Source organism: Lissotriton helveticus, chromosome 4_1 (genome assembly GCF_964261635.1).
Source record: "Lissotriton helveticus chromosome 4_1, aLisHel1.1, whole genome shotgun sequence".
In the NCBI taxonomy this organism is placed as follows: Eukaryota; Metazoa; Chordata; class Amphibia; order Caudata; family Salamandridae; genus Lissotriton; species Lissotriton helveticus.
The window spans coordinates 1692688799-1692703356 of NC_136063.1; the positions used below are offsets into that span (position 1 = coordinate 1692688799).

Genomic DNA, 14558 nt, shown 5'->3' on the forward strand with positions numbered 1-14558 from the left:
CAAATCTATGCTTTAGAGGTATCTTCCCTGACCGGGAATCGAACCCGGGCCGCGGCGGTGAAAGCGCCGAATCCTAGCCACTAGACCACCAGGGAGGAGATGCTCTTGTGTGCTTGCCTTGCTCACCCCCTTATTGTGACTAAGCTAATTCCAATATAAAAATTGCCCGTAAAGTCCGAGTGGGAGAAAGTTAGGTGTCACACAGTGTGTTTGTCATAAGCAATTACCTTTAGCCTCCTGCAAAAGCCTTTTAACTCCGCAAACAGCTCTTGCTGGACAGCCGGTGCTGCAGCAGCCAGCAGAAAAAGGGAGTTGAGTAAAGCTGGGCCTTGGGTCTCACCAGGGTGGCCGAGTGATTAAGGCATTGGACTTAAGATCCAATGGACGTTTGGCCGCATGGGTTCGAGCCCCATTCCTGGTATGGGTTTTCAGCTGCTTTGTAAAAAAGTGCAGATGCTTTTGAAAAGCATTTTCCTGCGCCCTTCCACTGCCCCTCTCCAACAGTCCCCATTCAAGTCTCAGCTGTGGGGTCTGCTGCTACTCTGCTACCAGCATGGATGCTTCCCAAAGCAATGCAGTGCCATCTACGCAGATCCCCTGCTTAGAGAAATACACCTCCTATATCTTTTCCCACTGAAGGGAGCAGGAGGAAGTACTAGCTTCCTGGGGAACATGGGTCTGCCCCTGGAATTTTTTTAACCCGGCTCTTGTAGATTTCTCTCCTTTTTTGATTTCACCTACAAGCTCTCCCTTGCCAGAGGAGCAGGATCTGCTGATGCAGGCCCGGCTGGCTCAAACGTGCAAAGGCTTTTCCCCAAACCTCTGGGGGAAAATTGAGGAGAGTTCCCTGCCCCCGCCTCCTCAACGGGCTTCCAAACGGGCAATGCCCTGACGGGTCCCCCACAACCCGTCCTGCCCACAGCCACACCCCTGTATATGAGGGTGACCCATGTCCCTCACCCTCCATGTTCGAACGGAAGGCACCGTCTGTCCTGAGGGGTGTACCAGACAGGCATCTCTCCAGCCAGGCAGACCCCTGCAGCACCCGTTAAGCTCCAAAGCCTATACATTCCCAAGATGCCACAGGTCAGTATGAAAATCAGACAGCCCTGGCATCACCCTCCCTGTGGCTGGCCTCTGCTTTTTTCCGTACGTGCAGCTCAGTTTTTTCTTACCCAGATCCAGACTTCCATTTTAGCAAAAAGGTGGGTTGCAATGGGTCCAGGATGCCATTTGGAAACAAAGCCTGCAGGCCTGCCAAAGGACACTTCCTGCCGCACGCCATGTGGTCAGAAGCCTACAAAAGGAATTGCACTTTGGAATACAGGGTCTCACTTGCTCAAGAGCCTTGCACAAGTGACTTTCCTCCCGCTGTGGAAAGCAGCTATAAAGGGACCTTGCGAAAATGATATTTGGAGCTATACCGCGTGATGCTAGGCAAACTGTGAGTCAGAAAGCAACTTCATTTTGAGAAGCCCGCGACCTACGGGAAGGAAAAGTTTTCAAGGGCAGAAGAAGGACTTTTCCCTGACCGGGAATCGAACCCGGGCCACGGCTGTGAGAGCGCCGAATCCTAACCACTAGACCACCAGGGAGCCCAGGGCCATGCAGCAAAAGTTCATGCACTGCTTTCCGAATGACAAAGCTCATGGGGGCTGAAAGCTTATTTTTCTCTACAGCACATATGAATCAGAACTTGAAAAAATCCTCATAATGCCACCCGACTGTCTGTCACTTCCAAGCACAGGCCATCCTCTCCCCCTTGCTACTGAACCGATGAATTCCTGTACAATCGGGATCCACGGGAAAACACAAGAGGGACACCTAGTGGCTGCTGATGGCGCACAGACAGCTGGAACACTTTCTCAACCCTGTCTCGTTATTCAGCTTGCTGGAAGAATACATTGCGCTTAAGCTATTCAAGAGTGCAAGGGAGAAGAGTGCTCCAAAGTAGATGTATGCATGTATGCATCACAGCAGGGGTTTCCAGCAATTTACCTTTCTGGTGAGCTGGTACTGCACTTTACACACACATAGAGCACCAGACTGGGTGGAGGAGTGCGTGCGCATAAAGGTGGCTGAGGGCAATGGGAGCAAAACAACCTGGGGCACAGGGGACCCAGTCCCTTTCCTCCTCTTTCGTTCATGGGTAGGGGTACCTTTTTAAGGACCTTCATTTAAAAAAAGCTACTGGGACAAAACACTCAAATCTATGCTTTAGAGGTATCTTCCCTGACCGGGAATCGAACCCGGGCCGTGGCGGTGAAAGCGCAGAATCCTAGCCACTAGACCACCAGGGAGGAGATGCTCTTGTGTGCTTGCCTTGCTCACCCCCTTATTGTGACTAAGCTAACTCCAATATAAAAATTGCCAGTAAAGTCCAAGTGGGAGAAAGTTAGGTGTCACACAGTGTGTTTGTCATAAGCAATTACCTTTAGCCTCCTGCAAAAGCCTTTTAACTCCGCAAACAGCTCTTGCTGGACAGCCGGTGCTGCAGCAGCCAGCAGAAAAAGGGAGTTGAGTAAAGCTGGGCCTTGGGTCTCACCAGGGTGGCCAAGTGGTTAAGGCGTTGGACTTAAGATCCAATGGACGTTTGTCCGCATGGGTTCGAGCCCCATTCCTGGTATGGGTTTTCAGCTGCTTTGTAAGAAAGTGCAGATGCTTTTGAAAAGCATTTTCCTGCGCCCTTCCACTGCCACTCTCCAACAGTCCCCATTCAAGTCTCAGCTGTGGGGTCTGCTGCTACTCTGCTACCAGCATGGATGCTTCCCAAAGCAATGCAGTGCCATCTACGCAGATCCCCTGCTTAGAGAAATACACCTCCTATATCTTTTCCCACTGAAGGGAGCAGGAGGAAGTACTTGTTTCCTGGGGAACATGGGTCTGCCCCTGGAAATTTTTTTAACCCGGCTCTTGTAGATTTCTCTCCTTTTTTGATTTCACCTACAAGCTCTCCCTTGCCAGAGGAGCAGGATCTGCTGATGCAGGCCCGGCTGGCTCAAACATGCAAAGGCTTTTATCCAAACCTCTGGGGAAAAATTGAGGAGAGTTCCCTGCCCCCGCCTCCCGAACGGGCTTCCAAACGGGCAATGCCCTGACGGGTCCCCCACAACCCGTCCTGCCCACAGCCACACCCCTGTATATGAGGGTGACCCATGTCCCTCACCCTGCATGTTCGAACGGAAGGCACCGTCTGTCCTGAGGGGTGTACCAGACAGGCATCTCTCCAGCCAGGCAGACCCCTGCAGCACCCGTTAAGCTCCAAAGCCTATACATTCCCAAGATGCCACAGGTCAGTATGCAAATCAGACAGCCCTGGCCACACCCTCCCTGTGGCTGGCCTCTGCTTTTTTCCGTACGTGCAGCTCAGTTTTTTCTTACCCAGATCCAGACTTCCATTTTAGCAAAAAGGTGGGTTGCAATGGGTCCAGGATGCCATTTGGAAACAAAGCCTGCAGGCCTGCCAAAGGAGACTTCCTGCCGCACGCCATGTGGTCAGAAGCCTACAAAAGGAATTGCACTTTGGAATACAGGGTCTCACTTGCTCAAGAGCCTTGCACAAGTGACTTTCCTCCCGCTGTGGAAAGCAGCTATAAAGGGACCTTGCGAAAATGATATTTGGAGCTATACTGCGTGATGCTAGGCAAACTGTGAGTCAGAAAGCAACTTCATTTTGAGAAGCCCGCGACCTACGGGAAGGAAAAGTTTTCAAGGGCAGAAGAAGGACTTTTCCCTGACCGGGAATCGAACCCTGGCCGTGGCGGTGAGAGCGCCGAATCCTAACCACTAGACCACCAGGGAGCCCAGGGCCATGCAGCAAAAGTTCATACACTGCTTTCCGAATGACAAAGCTCATGGGGGCTGAAAGCTTATTTTACTCTACAGCACATATGAATCAAAACTTGAAAAAATCCTCATAATGCCACCCGACTGTCTGTCACTTCCAAGCACAGGCCATCCTCTCCCCCTTGCTACTGAACCGATGAATTCCTGTACAATCGGGATCCACGGGAAAACACAAGAGGGACACCTAGTGGCTGCTGATGGCGCACAGACAGCTGGAACACTTTCTCAACCCTGTCTCGTTATTCAGCTTGCTGGAAGAATACATTGCGCTTAAGCGATTCAAGAGTGCAAGGGAGAAGAGTGCTCCAAAGTAGATGTATGCATCACAGCAGGGGTTTCCAGCAATTTACCTTTCTGGTGAGCTGGTACTGCACTTTACACACACATAGAGCACCAGACTGGGTGGAGGAGTGCGTGCGCATAAAGGTGGCTGAGGGCAATGGGAGCAAAACAACCTGGGGCACAGGGGACCCACTCCCTTTCCTCCTCTTTCGTTCATGGGTAGGGGTACCTTTTTAAGGACCTTCATTTAAAAAAAGCTACTGGGACAAAACACTCAAATCTATGCTTTAGAAGTATCTTCCCTGACCGGGAATTGAACCCGGGCCGCGGCAGTGAAAGCGCAGAATCCTAGCCACTAGACCACCAGGGAGGAGATGCTCTTGTGTGCTTGCCTTGCTCACCCCCTTATTGTGACTAAGCTAACTCCAATATAAAAATTGCCAGTAAAGTCCAAGTGGGAGAAAGTTAGGTGTCACACAGTGTGTTTGTCATAAGCAATTACCTTTAGCCTCCTGCAAAAGCCTTTTAACTCCGCAAACAGCTCTTGCTGGACAGCCGGTGCTGCAGCAGCCAGCAGAAAAAGGGAGTTGAGTAAAGCTGGGCCTTGGGTCTCACCAGGGTGGCCAAGTGGTTAAGGCGTTGGACTTAAGATCCAATGGACGTTTGTCCGCATGGGTTCGAGCCCCATTCCTGGTATGGGTTTTGAGCTGCTTTGTAAGAAAGTGCAGATGCTTTTGAAAAGCATTTTCCTGCGCCCTTCCACTGCCCCTCTCCAACAGTCCCCATTCAAGTCTCAGCTGTGGGGTCTGCTGCTACTCTGCTACCAGCATGGATGTTTCCCAAAGCAATGCAGTGCCATCTACACAGATCCCCTGCTTAGAGAAATACACCTCCTATATCTTTTCCCACTGAAGGGAGCAGGAGGAAGTACTTGTTTCCTGGGGAACATGGGTCTGCCCCTGGAATTTTTTAACCCGGCTCTTGTAGATTTCTCTCCTTTTTTGATTTCACCTACAAGGTCTCCCTTGCCAGAGGAGCAGGATCTGCTGATGCAGGCCCGGCTGGCTCAAACATGCAAAGGCTTTTCCCCAAACCTCTGGGGAAAAATTGAGGAGAGTTCCCTGCCCCCGCCTCCTCAACGGGCTTCCAAACGGGCAATGCCCTGACGGGTCCCCCACAACCCGTCCTGCCCACAGCCACACCCCTGTATATGAGGGTGACCCATGTCCCTCACCCTCCATGTTCGAACGGAAGGCACCGTCTGTCCTGAGGGGTGTACCAGACAGGCATCTCTCCAGCCAGGCAGACCCCTGCAGCACCCGTTAAGCTCCAAAGCCTATACATTCCCAAGATGCCACAGGTCAGTATGCAAATCAGACAGCCCTGGCCACACCCTCCCTGTGGCTGGCCTCTGCTTTTTTCCGTACGTGCAGCTCAGTTTTTTCTTACCCAGATCCAGACTTCCATTTTAGCAAAAAGGTGGGTTGCAATGGGTCCAGGATGCCATTTGGAAACAAAGCCTGCAGGCCTGCCAAAGGAGACTTCCTGCCGCACGCCATGTGGTCAGAAGCCTACAAAAGGAATTGCACTTTGGAATACAGGGTCTCACTTGCTCAAGAGCCTTGCACAAGTGACTTTCCTCCCGCTGTGGAAAGCAGCTATAAAGGGACCTTGCGAAAATGATATTTGGAGCTATACTGCGTGATGCTAGGCAAACTGTGAGTCAGAAAGCAACTTCATTTTGAGAAGCCCGCGACCTACGGGAAGGAAAAGTTTTCAAGGGCAGAAGAAGGACTTTTCCCTGAACGGGAATCGAACCCGGGCCACGGCGGTGAGAGCGCCGAATCCTAACCACTAGACCACCAGGGAGCCCAGGGCCATGCAGCAAAAGTTCATACACTGCTTTCCGAATGACAAAGCTCATGGGGGCTGAAAGCTTATTTTTCTCTACAGCACATATGAATCAGAACTTGAAAAAATCCTCATAATGCCACCCGACTGTCTGTCACTTCCAAGCACAGGCCATCCTCTCCCCCTTGCTACTGAACTGATGAATTCCTGTACAATCGGGATCCACGGGAAAACACAAGAGGGACACCTAGTGGCTGCTGATGGCGCACAGACAGCTGGAACACTTTCTCAACCCTGTCCCGTTATTCAGCTTGCTGGAAGAATACATTGCGCTTAAGCGATTCAAGAGTGCAAGGGAGAAGAGTGCTCCAAAGTAGATGTATGCATCACAGCAGGGGTTTCCAGCAATTTACCTTTCTGGTGAGCTGGTACTGCACTTTACACACACATAGAGCACCAGACTGGGTGGAGGAGTGCGTGCGCATAAAGGTGGCTGAGGGCAATGGGAGCAAAACAACCTGGGGCACAGGGGACCCAGTCCCTTTCCTCCTCTTTCGTTCATGGGTAGGGGTACCTTTTTAAGGACCTTCATTTAAAAAAAGCTACTGGGACAAAACACTCAAATCTATGCTTTAGAGGTATCTTCCCTGACCGGGAATCGAACCCGGGCCACGGCAGTGAAAGCGCAAAATCCTAGCCACTAGACCACCAGGGAGGAGATGCTCTTGTGTGCTTGCCTTGCTCACCCCCTTATTGTGACTAAGCTAACTCCAATATAAAAATTGCCAGTAAAGTCCAAGTGGGAGAAAGTTAGGTGTCACACAGTGTGTTTGTCATAAGCAATTACCTTTAGCCTCCTGCAAAAGCCTTTTAACTCCGCAAACAGCTCTTGCTGGACAGCCGGTGCTGCAGCAGCCAGCAGAAAAAGGGAGTTGAGTAAAGCTGGGCCTTGGGTCTCACCAGGGTGGCCAAGTGGTTAAGGCGTTGGACTTAAGATCCAATGGACGTTTGTCCGCATGGGTTCGAGCCCCATTCCTGGTATGGGTTTTGAGCTGCTTTGTAAGAAAGTGCAGATGCTTTTGAAAAGCATTTTCCTGCGCCCTTCCACTGCCCCTCTCCAACAGTCCCCATTCAAGTCTCAGCTGTGGGGTCTGCTGCTACTCTGCTACCAGCATGGATGTTTCCCAAAGCAATGCAGTGCCATCTACGCAGATCCCCTGCTTAGAGAAATACACCTCCTATATCTTTTCCCACTGAAGGGAGCAGGAGGAAGTACTTGCTTCCTGGGGAACATGGGTCTGCCCCTGGAATTTTTTAACCCGGCTCTTGTAGATTTCTCTCCTTTTTTGATTTCACCTACAAGCTCTCCCTTGCCAGAGGAGCAGGATCTGCTGATGCAGGCCCGGCTGGCTCAAACATGCAAAGGCTTTTCCCCAAACCTCTGGGGAAAAATTGAGGAGAGTTCCCTGCCCCCGCCTCCTCAACGGGCTTCCAAACGGGCAATGCCCTGACGGGTCCCCCACAACCCGTCCTGCCCACAGCCACACCCCTGTATATGAGGGTGACCCATGTCCCTCACCCTCCATGTTCGAACGGAAGGCACCGTCTGTCCTGAGGGGTGTACCAGACAGGCATCTCTCCAGCCAGGCAGACCCCTGCAGCACCCGTTAAGCTCCAAAGCCTATACATTCCCAAGATGCCACAGGTCAGTATGCAAATCAGACAGCCCTGGCCACACCCTCCCTGTGGCTGGCCTCTGCTTTTTTCCGTACGTGCAGCTCAGTTTTTTCTTACCCAGATCCAGACTTCCATTTTAGCAAAAAGGTGGGTTGCAATGGGTCCAGGATGCCATTTGGAAACAAAGCCTGCAGGCCTGTCAAAGGAGACTTCCTGCCGCACGCCATGTGGTCAGAAGCCTACAAAAGGAATTGCACTTTGGAATACAGGGTCTCACTTGCTCAAGAGCCTTGCACAAGTGACTTTCCTCCCGCTGTGGAAAGCAGCTATAAAGGGACCTTGCGAAAATGATATTTGGAGCTATACTGCGTGATGCTAGGCAAACTGTGAGTCAGAAAGCAACTTCATTTTGAGAAGCCTGCGACCTACGGGAAGGAAAATTTTCAAGGGCAGAAGAAGGACTTTTCCCTGACCGGGAATCGAACCCGGGCCGCGGCGGTGAGAGCGCCGAATCCTAACCACTAGACCACCAGGGAGCCCAGTGCCATGCAGCAAAAGTTCATACACTGCTTTCCGAATGACAAAGCTCATGGGGGCTGAAAGCTTATTTTTCTCTACAGCACATATGAATCAGAACTTGAAAAAATCCTCATAATGCCACCCGACTGTCTGTCACTTCCAAGCACAGGCCATCCTCTCCCCCTTGCTACTGAAGCGATGAATTCCTGTACAATCGGGATCCACGGGAAAACACAAGAGGGACACCTAGTGGCTGCTGATGGCGCACAGACAGCTGGAACACTTTCTCAACCCTGTCTCGTGATTCAGCGTGCTGGAAGAATACATTGCGCTTAAGCGATTCAAGAGTGCAAGGGAGAAGAGTGCTCCAAAGTAGATGTATGCATCACAGCAGGGGTTTCCAGCAATTTACCTTTCTGGTGAGCTGGTACAGCACTTTACACACACATAGAGCACCAGACTGGGTGGAGGAGTGCGTGCGCATAAAGGTGGCTGAGGGCAATGGGAGCAAAACAACCTGGGGCACAGGGGACCAAGTCCCTTTCCTCCTCTTTCGTTCATGGGTAGGGGTACCTTTTTAAGGACCTTCGTTTAAAAAAGCTACTGGGACAAAACACTCAAATCTATGCTTTAGAGGTATCTTCCCTGACCGGGAATCGAACCCGGGCCGCGGCGGTGAAAGCGCCGAATCCTAGCCACTAGACCACCAGGGAGGAGATGCTCTTGTGTGCTTGCCTTGCTCACCCCCTTATTGTGACTAAGCTAATTCCAATATAAAAATTGCCCGTAAAGTCCGAGTGGGAGAAAGTTAGGTGTCACACAGTGTGTTTGTCATAAGCAATTACCTTTAGCCTCCTGCAAAAGCCTTTTAACTCCGCAAACAGCTCTTGCTGGACATCCGGTGCTGCAGCAGCCAGCAGAAAAAGGGAGTTGAGTAAAGCTGGGCCTTGGGTCTCACCAGGGTGGCCGAGTGATTAAGGCATTGGACTTAAGATCCAATGGACGTTTGGCCACATGGGTTCGAGCCCCATTCCTGGTATGGGTTTTCAGCTGCTTTGTAAGAAAGTGCAGATGCTTTTGAAAAGCATTTTCCTGCGCCCTTCCACTGCCCCTCTCCAACAGTCCCCATTCAAGTCTCAGCTGTGGGGTCTGCTGCTACTCTGCTACCAGCATGGATGCTTCCCAAAGCAATGCAGTGCCATCTACGCAGATCCCCTGCTTAGAGAAATACACCTCCTATATCTTTTCCCACTGAAGGGAGCAGGAGGAAGTACTTGTTTCCTGGGGAACATGAGTCTGCCCCTGGAATTTTTTAACCCGGCTCTTGTAGATTTCTCTCCTTTTTTGATTTCACCTACAAGCTCTCCCTTGCCAGAGGAGCAGGATCTGCTGATGCAGGCCCGGCTGGCTCAAACGTGCAAAGGCTTTTCCCCAAACCTCTGGGGGAAAATTGAGGAGAGTTCCCTGCCCCCGCCTCCTCAACGGGTTTCCAAACGGGCAATGCCCTGACGGGTCCCCCACAACCCGTCCTGCCCACAGCCACACCCCTGTATATGAGGGTGACCCATGTCCCTCACCCTCCATGTTCGAACGGAAGGCACCGTCTGTCCTGAGGGGTGTACCAGACAGGCATCTCTCCAGCCAGGCAGACCCCTGCAGCACCCGTTAAGCTCCAAAGCCTATACATTCCCAAGATGCCACAGGTCAGTATGCAAATCAGACAGCCCTGGCCACACCCTCCCTGTGGCTGGCCTCTGCTTTTTTCCGTATGTGCAGCTCAGTTTTTTCTTACCCAGATCCAGACTTCCATTTTAGCAAAAAGGTGGGTTGCAATGGGTCCAGGATGCCATTTGGAAACAAAGCCTGCAGGCCTGCCAAAGGAGACTTCCTGCCGCACGCCATGTGGTCAGAAGCCTACAAAAGGAATTGCACTTTGGAATACAGGGTCTCACTTGCTCAAGAGCCTTGCACAAGTGACTTTCCTCCCGCTGTGGAAAGCAGCTATAAAGGGACCTTGCGAAAATGATATTTGGAGCTATACTGCGTGATGCTAGGCAAACTGTGAGTCAGAAAGCAACTTCATTTTGAGAAGCCCGCGACCTACGGGAAGGAAAAGTTTTCAAGGGCAGAAGAAGGACTTTTCCCTGACCGGGAATCGAACCTGGGCCGCGGCGGTGAGAGCGCCGAATCCTAACCACTAGACCACCAGGGAGCCCAGGGCCATGCAGCAAAAGTTCATACACTGCTTTCCGAATGACAAAGCTCATGGGGGCTGAAAGCTTATTTTTCTCTACAGCACATATGAATCAGAACTTGAAAAAATCCTCATAATGCCACCCGACTGTCTGTCACTTCCAAGCACAGGCCATCCTCTCCCCCTTGCTACTGAACCGATGAATTCCTGTACAATCGGGATCCACGGGAAAACACAAGAGGGACACCTAGTGGCTGCTGATGGCGCACAGACAGCTGGAACACTTTCTCAACCCTGTCTCGTTATTCAGCTTGCTGGAAGAATACATTGCGCTTAAGCGATTCAAGAGTGCAAGGGAGAAGAGTGCTCCAAAGTAGATGTATGCATCACAGCAGGGGTTTCCAGCAATTTACCTTTCTGGTGAGCTGGTACTGCACTTTACACACACATAGAGCACCAGACTGGGTGGAGGAGTGCGTGCGCATAAAGGTGGCTGAGGGCAATGGGAGCAAAACAACCTGGGGCACAGGGGACCCAGTCCCTTTCCTCCTCTTTCGTTCATGGGTAGGGGTACCTTTTTAAGGACCTTCATTTAAAAAAAGCTACTGGGACAAAACACTCAAATCTATGCTTTAGAGGTATCTTCCCTGACCGGGAATCGAACCCAGGCCGCGGCGGTGAAAGCGCAGAATCCTAGCCACTAGACCACCAGGTAGGAGATGCTCTTGTGTGCTTGCCTTGCTCACCCCCTTATTGTGACTAAGCTAACTCCAATATAAAAATTGCCAGTAAAGTCCAAGTGGGAGAAAGTTAGGTGTCACACAGTGTGTTTGTCATAAGCAATTACCTTTAGCCTCCTGCAAAAGCCTTTTAACTCCGCAAACAGCTCTTGCTGGACAGCCGGTGCTGCAGCAGCCAGCAGAAAAAGGGAGTTGAGTAAAGCTGGGCCTTGGGTCTCACCAGGGTGGCCAAGTGGTTAAGGCGTTGGACTTAAGATCCAATGGACGTTTGTCCGCATGGGTTCGAGCCCCATTCCTGGTATGGGTTTTCAGCTGCTTTGTAAGAAAGTGCAGATGCTTTTGAAAAGCATTTTCCTGCGCCCTTCCACTGCCCCTCTCCAACAGTCCCCATTCAAGTCTCAGCTGTGGGGTCTGCTGCTACTCTGCTACCAGCATGGATGCTTCCCAAAGCAATGCAGTGCCATCTACGCAGATCCCCTGCTTAGAGAAATACACCTCCTATATCTTTTCCCACTGAAGGGAGCAGGAGGAAGTACTTGTTTCCTGGGGAACATGGGTCTGCCCCTGGAATTTTTTTAACCCGGCTCTTGTAGATTTCTCTCCTTTTTTGATTTCACCTACAAGCTCTCCCTTGCCAGAGGAGCAGGATCTGCTGATGCAGGCCCGGCTGGCTCAAACGTGCAAAGGCTTTTCCCTAAACCTCTGGGGGAAAATTGAGGAGAGTTCCCTGCCCCCGCCTCCTCAACGGGCTTCCAAACGGGCAATGCCCCGACGGGTCCCCCACAACCCGTCCTGCCCACAGCCACACCCCTGTATATGAGGGTGACCCATGTCCCTCACCCTCCATGTTCGAACGGAAGGCACCGTCTGTCCTGAGGGGTGTACCAGACAGGCATCTCTCCAGCCAGGCAGACCCCTGCAGCACCCGTTAAGCTCCAAAGCCTATACATTCCCAAGATGCCACAGGTCAGTATGCAAATCAGACAGCCCTGGCCACACCCTCCCTGTGGCTGGCCTCTGCTTTTTTCCGTACGTGCAGCTCAGTTTTTTCTTACCCAGATCCAGACTTCCATTTTAGCAAAAAGGTGGGTTGCAATGGGTCCAGGATGCCATTTGGAAACAAAGCCTGCAGGCCTGCCAAAGGAGACTTCCTGCCGCACGCCATGTGGTCAGAAGCCTACAAAAGGAATTGCACTTTGGAATACAGGGTCTCACTTGCTCAAGAGCCTTGCACAAGTGACTTTCCTCCCGCTGTGGAAAGCAGCTATAAAGGGACCTTGCGAAAATGATATTTGGAGCTATACTGCGTGATGCTAGGCAAACTGTGAGTCAGAAAGCAACTTCATTTTGAGAAGCCTGCGACCTACGGGAAGGAAAATTTTCAAGGGCAGAAGAAGGACTTTTCCCTGACCGGGAATCGAACCCGGGCCGCGGCGGTGAGAGCGCCGAATCCTAACCACTAGACCACCAGGGAGCCCAGGGCCATGCAGCAAAAGTTCATACACTGCTTTCCGAATGACAAAGCTCATGGGGGCTGAAAGCTTATTTTTCTCTACAGCACATATGAATCAGAACTTGAAAAAATCCTCATAATGCCACCCGACTGTCTGTCACTTCCAAGCACAGGCCATCCTCTCCCCCTTGCTACTGAACCGATGAATTCCTGTACAATCGGGATCCACGGGAAAACACAAGATGGACACCTAGTGGCTGCTGATGGCGCACAGACAGCTGGAACACTTTCTCAACCCTGTCTCGTTATTCAGCTTGCTGGAAGAATACATTGCGCTTAAGCGATTCAAGAGTGCAAGGGAGAAGAGTGCTCCAAAGTAGATGTATGCATCACAGCAGGGGTTTCCAGCAATTTACCTTTCTGGTGAGCTGGTACTGCACTTTACACACACATAGAGCACCAGACTGGGTGGAGGAGTGCGTGCGCATAAAGGTGGCTGAGGGCAAGGGGAGCAAAACAACCTGGGGCACAGGGGACCCAGTCCCTTTCCTCCTCTTTCGTTCATGGGTAGGGGTACCTTTTTAAGGACCTTCATTTAAAAAAAGCTACTGGGACAAAACACTCAAATCTATGCTTTAGAGGTATCTTCCCTGACCGGGATTCGAACCCGGGCCACGGCGGTGAAAGTGCAGAATCCTAGCCACTAGACCACCAGGGAGGAGATGCTCTTGTGTGCTTGCCTTGCTCACCCCCTTATTGCGACTAAGCTAACTCCAATATAAAAATTGCCAGTAAAGTCCAAGTGGGAGAAAGTTAGGTGTCACACAGTGTGTTTGTCATAAGCATTTACCTTTAGCCTCCTGCAAAAGCCTTTTAACTCCGCAAACAGCTCTTGCTGGACAGCCGGTGCTGCAGCAGCCAGCAGAAAAAGGGAGTTGAGTAAAGCTGGGCCTTGGGTCTCACCAGGGTGGCCAAGTGGTTAAGGCGTTGGACTTAAGATCCAATGGACGTTTGTCCGCATGGGTTCGAGCCCCATTCCTGGTATGGGTTTTCAGCTGCTTTGTAAGAAAGTGCAGATGCTTTTGAAAAGCATTTTCCTGCGCCCTTCCACTGCCCCTCTCCAACAGTCCCCATTCAAGTCTCAGCTGTGGGGTCTGCTGCTACTCTGCTACCAGCATGGATGCTTCCCAAAGCAATGCAGTGCCATCTACGCAGATCCCCTGCTTAGAGAAATACACCTCCTATATCTTTTCCCACTGAAGGGAGCAGGAGGAAGTACTTGTTTCCTGGGGAACATGGGTCTGCCCCTGGAATTTTTTAACCCGGCTCTTGTAGATTTCTCTCCTTTTTTGATTTCACCTACAAGCTCTCCCTTGCCAGAGGAGCAGGATCTGCTGATGCAGGCCCGGCTGGCTCAAACATGCAAAGGCTTTTCCCCAAACCTCTGGGGAAAAATTGAGGAGAGTTCCCTCCTCTCGCCTTCCGAACGGGCTTCCAAACGGGCAATGCCCTGACGGGTCCCCCACAACCCGTCCTGCCCACAGCCACACCCCTGTATATGAGGGTGACCCATGTCCCTCACCCTCCATGTTCGAACGGAAGGCACCGTCTGTCCTGAGGGGTGTACCAGACAGGCATCTCTCCAGCCAGGCAGACCCCTGCAGCACCCGTTAAGCTCCAAAGCATATACATTCCCATTGACTAAAAATATCGTAGCGCTGTGCTTGGTAGCAAGTAGGACTGCTACAAGCGCTTTTCTTGTATTCCTACTTGTGCTTTTGTAACTGCTTTTAAAATCTGTTTTATTGTGTAATCTGTGCACATTACCTGACCTTGGTCCGCTCTCTCCCCGTTCCACCGCAGCAACCAGTGCTGTTTGTTGTGGAGGGAGGCAAGCGGCACCACTTCCTGGTTGCTCCCTCTGAGGCGGCCATCTTCGGTGGGTTGACGCGCTAGTCTCCCACTCCGCCCTGATTACTTAAGGGCTGGGCAGCTT

General features: G+C 51.5%; 19 non-coding genes across 19 annotated transcripts; 7 read left to right on the forward strand and 12 right to left on the reverse strand.

The window, feature by feature from the left end:
- Nucleotides 1-23: 23 nt before the first annotated feature.
- TRNAE-UUC (transfer RNA glutamic acid (anticodon UUC)) lies at nucleotides 24-95 on the reverse strand. Its single transcript has one exon. It is a non-coding gene; the product is annotated as a tRNA-Glu (tRNA).
- A 243-nt stretch (nucleotides 96-338) lies between these two features.
- On the forward strand, nucleotides 339-421 carry TRNAL-UAA (transfer RNA leucine (anticodon UAA)). The gene has a single exon. It is a non-coding gene; the product is annotated as a tRNA-Leu (tRNA).
- A 1102-nt stretch (nucleotides 422-1523) lies between these two features.
- On the reverse strand, nucleotides 1524-1595 carry TRNAE-CUC (transfer RNA glutamic acid (anticodon CUC)). Its single transcript has one exon. It is a non-coding gene; the product is annotated as a tRNA-Glu (tRNA).
- A 633-nt stretch (nucleotides 1596-2228) lies between these two features.
- TRNAE-UUC (transfer RNA glutamic acid (anticodon UUC)) lies at nucleotides 2229-2300 on the reverse strand. The gene has a single exon. It is a non-coding gene; the product is annotated as a tRNA-Glu (tRNA).
- Nucleotides 2301-2543: 243 nt separating this feature from the next.
- On the forward strand, nucleotides 2544-2626 carry TRNAL-UAA (transfer RNA leucine (anticodon UAA)). Its single transcript has one exon. It is a non-coding gene; the product is annotated as a tRNA-Leu (tRNA).
- A 1103-nt stretch (nucleotides 2627-3729) lies between these two features.
- On the reverse strand, nucleotides 3730-3801 carry TRNAE-CUC (transfer RNA glutamic acid (anticodon CUC)). The gene has a single exon. It is a non-coding gene; the product is annotated as a tRNA-Glu (tRNA).
- A 625-nt stretch (nucleotides 3802-4426) lies between these two features.
- TRNAE-UUC (transfer RNA glutamic acid (anticodon UUC)) lies at nucleotides 4427-4498 on the reverse strand. Its single transcript has one exon. It is a non-coding gene; the product is annotated as a tRNA-Glu (tRNA).
- Nucleotides 4499-4741: 243 nt separating this feature from the next.
- On the forward strand, nucleotides 4742-4824 carry TRNAL-UAA (transfer RNA leucine (anticodon UAA)). Its single transcript has one exon. It is a non-coding gene; the product is annotated as a tRNA-Leu (tRNA).
- A 1101-nt stretch (nucleotides 4825-5925) lies between these two features.
- On the reverse strand, nucleotides 5926-5997 carry TRNAE-CUC (transfer RNA glutamic acid (anticodon CUC)). Its single transcript has one exon. It is a non-coding gene; the product is annotated as a tRNA-Glu (tRNA).
- A 625-nt stretch (nucleotides 5998-6622) lies between these two features.
- TRNAE-UUC (transfer RNA glutamic acid (anticodon UUC)) lies at nucleotides 6623-6694 on the reverse strand. The gene has a single exon. It is a non-coding gene; the product is annotated as a tRNA-Glu (tRNA).
- A 243-nt stretch (nucleotides 6695-6937) lies between these two features.
- On the forward strand, nucleotides 6938-7020 carry TRNAL-UAA (transfer RNA leucine (anticodon UAA)). The gene has a single exon. It is a non-coding gene; the product is annotated as a tRNA-Leu (tRNA).
- Nucleotides 7021-8120: 1100 nt separating this feature from the next.
- Nucleotides 8121-8192, reverse strand: TRNAE-CUC (transfer RNA glutamic acid (anticodon CUC)). The gene has a single exon. It is a non-coding gene; the product is annotated as a tRNA-Glu (tRNA).
- A 624-nt stretch (nucleotides 8193-8816) lies between these two features.
- Nucleotides 8817-8888, reverse strand: TRNAE-UUC (transfer RNA glutamic acid (anticodon UUC)). Its single transcript has one exon. It is a non-coding gene; the product is annotated as a tRNA-Glu (tRNA).
- A 243-nt stretch (nucleotides 8889-9131) lies between these two features.
- Nucleotides 9132-9214, forward strand: TRNAL-UAA (transfer RNA leucine (anticodon UAA)). The gene has a single exon. It is a non-coding gene; the product is annotated as a tRNA-Leu (tRNA).
- A 1101-nt stretch (nucleotides 9215-10315) lies between these two features.
- TRNAE-CUC (transfer RNA glutamic acid (anticodon CUC)) lies at nucleotides 10316-10387 on the reverse strand. Its single transcript has one exon. It is a non-coding gene; the product is annotated as a tRNA-Glu (tRNA).
- Nucleotides 10388-11327: 940 nt separating this feature from the next.
- Nucleotides 11328-11410, forward strand: TRNAL-UAA (transfer RNA leucine (anticodon UAA)). The gene has a single exon. It is a non-coding gene; the product is annotated as a tRNA-Leu (tRNA).
- Nucleotides 11411-12511: 1101 nt separating this feature from the next.
- Nucleotides 12512-12583, reverse strand: TRNAE-CUC (transfer RNA glutamic acid (anticodon CUC)). The gene has a single exon. It is a non-coding gene; the product is annotated as a tRNA-Glu (tRNA).
- A 625-nt stretch (nucleotides 12584-13208) lies between these two features.
- Nucleotides 13209-13280, reverse strand: TRNAE-UUC (transfer RNA glutamic acid (anticodon UUC)). Its single transcript has one exon. It is a non-coding gene; the product is annotated as a tRNA-Glu (tRNA).
- A 243-nt stretch (nucleotides 13281-13523) lies between these two features.
- Nucleotides 13524-13606, forward strand: TRNAL-UAA (transfer RNA leucine (anticodon UAA)). Its single transcript has one exon. It is a non-coding gene; the product is annotated as a tRNA-Leu (tRNA).
- The last annotated feature ends 952 nt before the right edge of the window (nucleotides 13607-14558 follow it).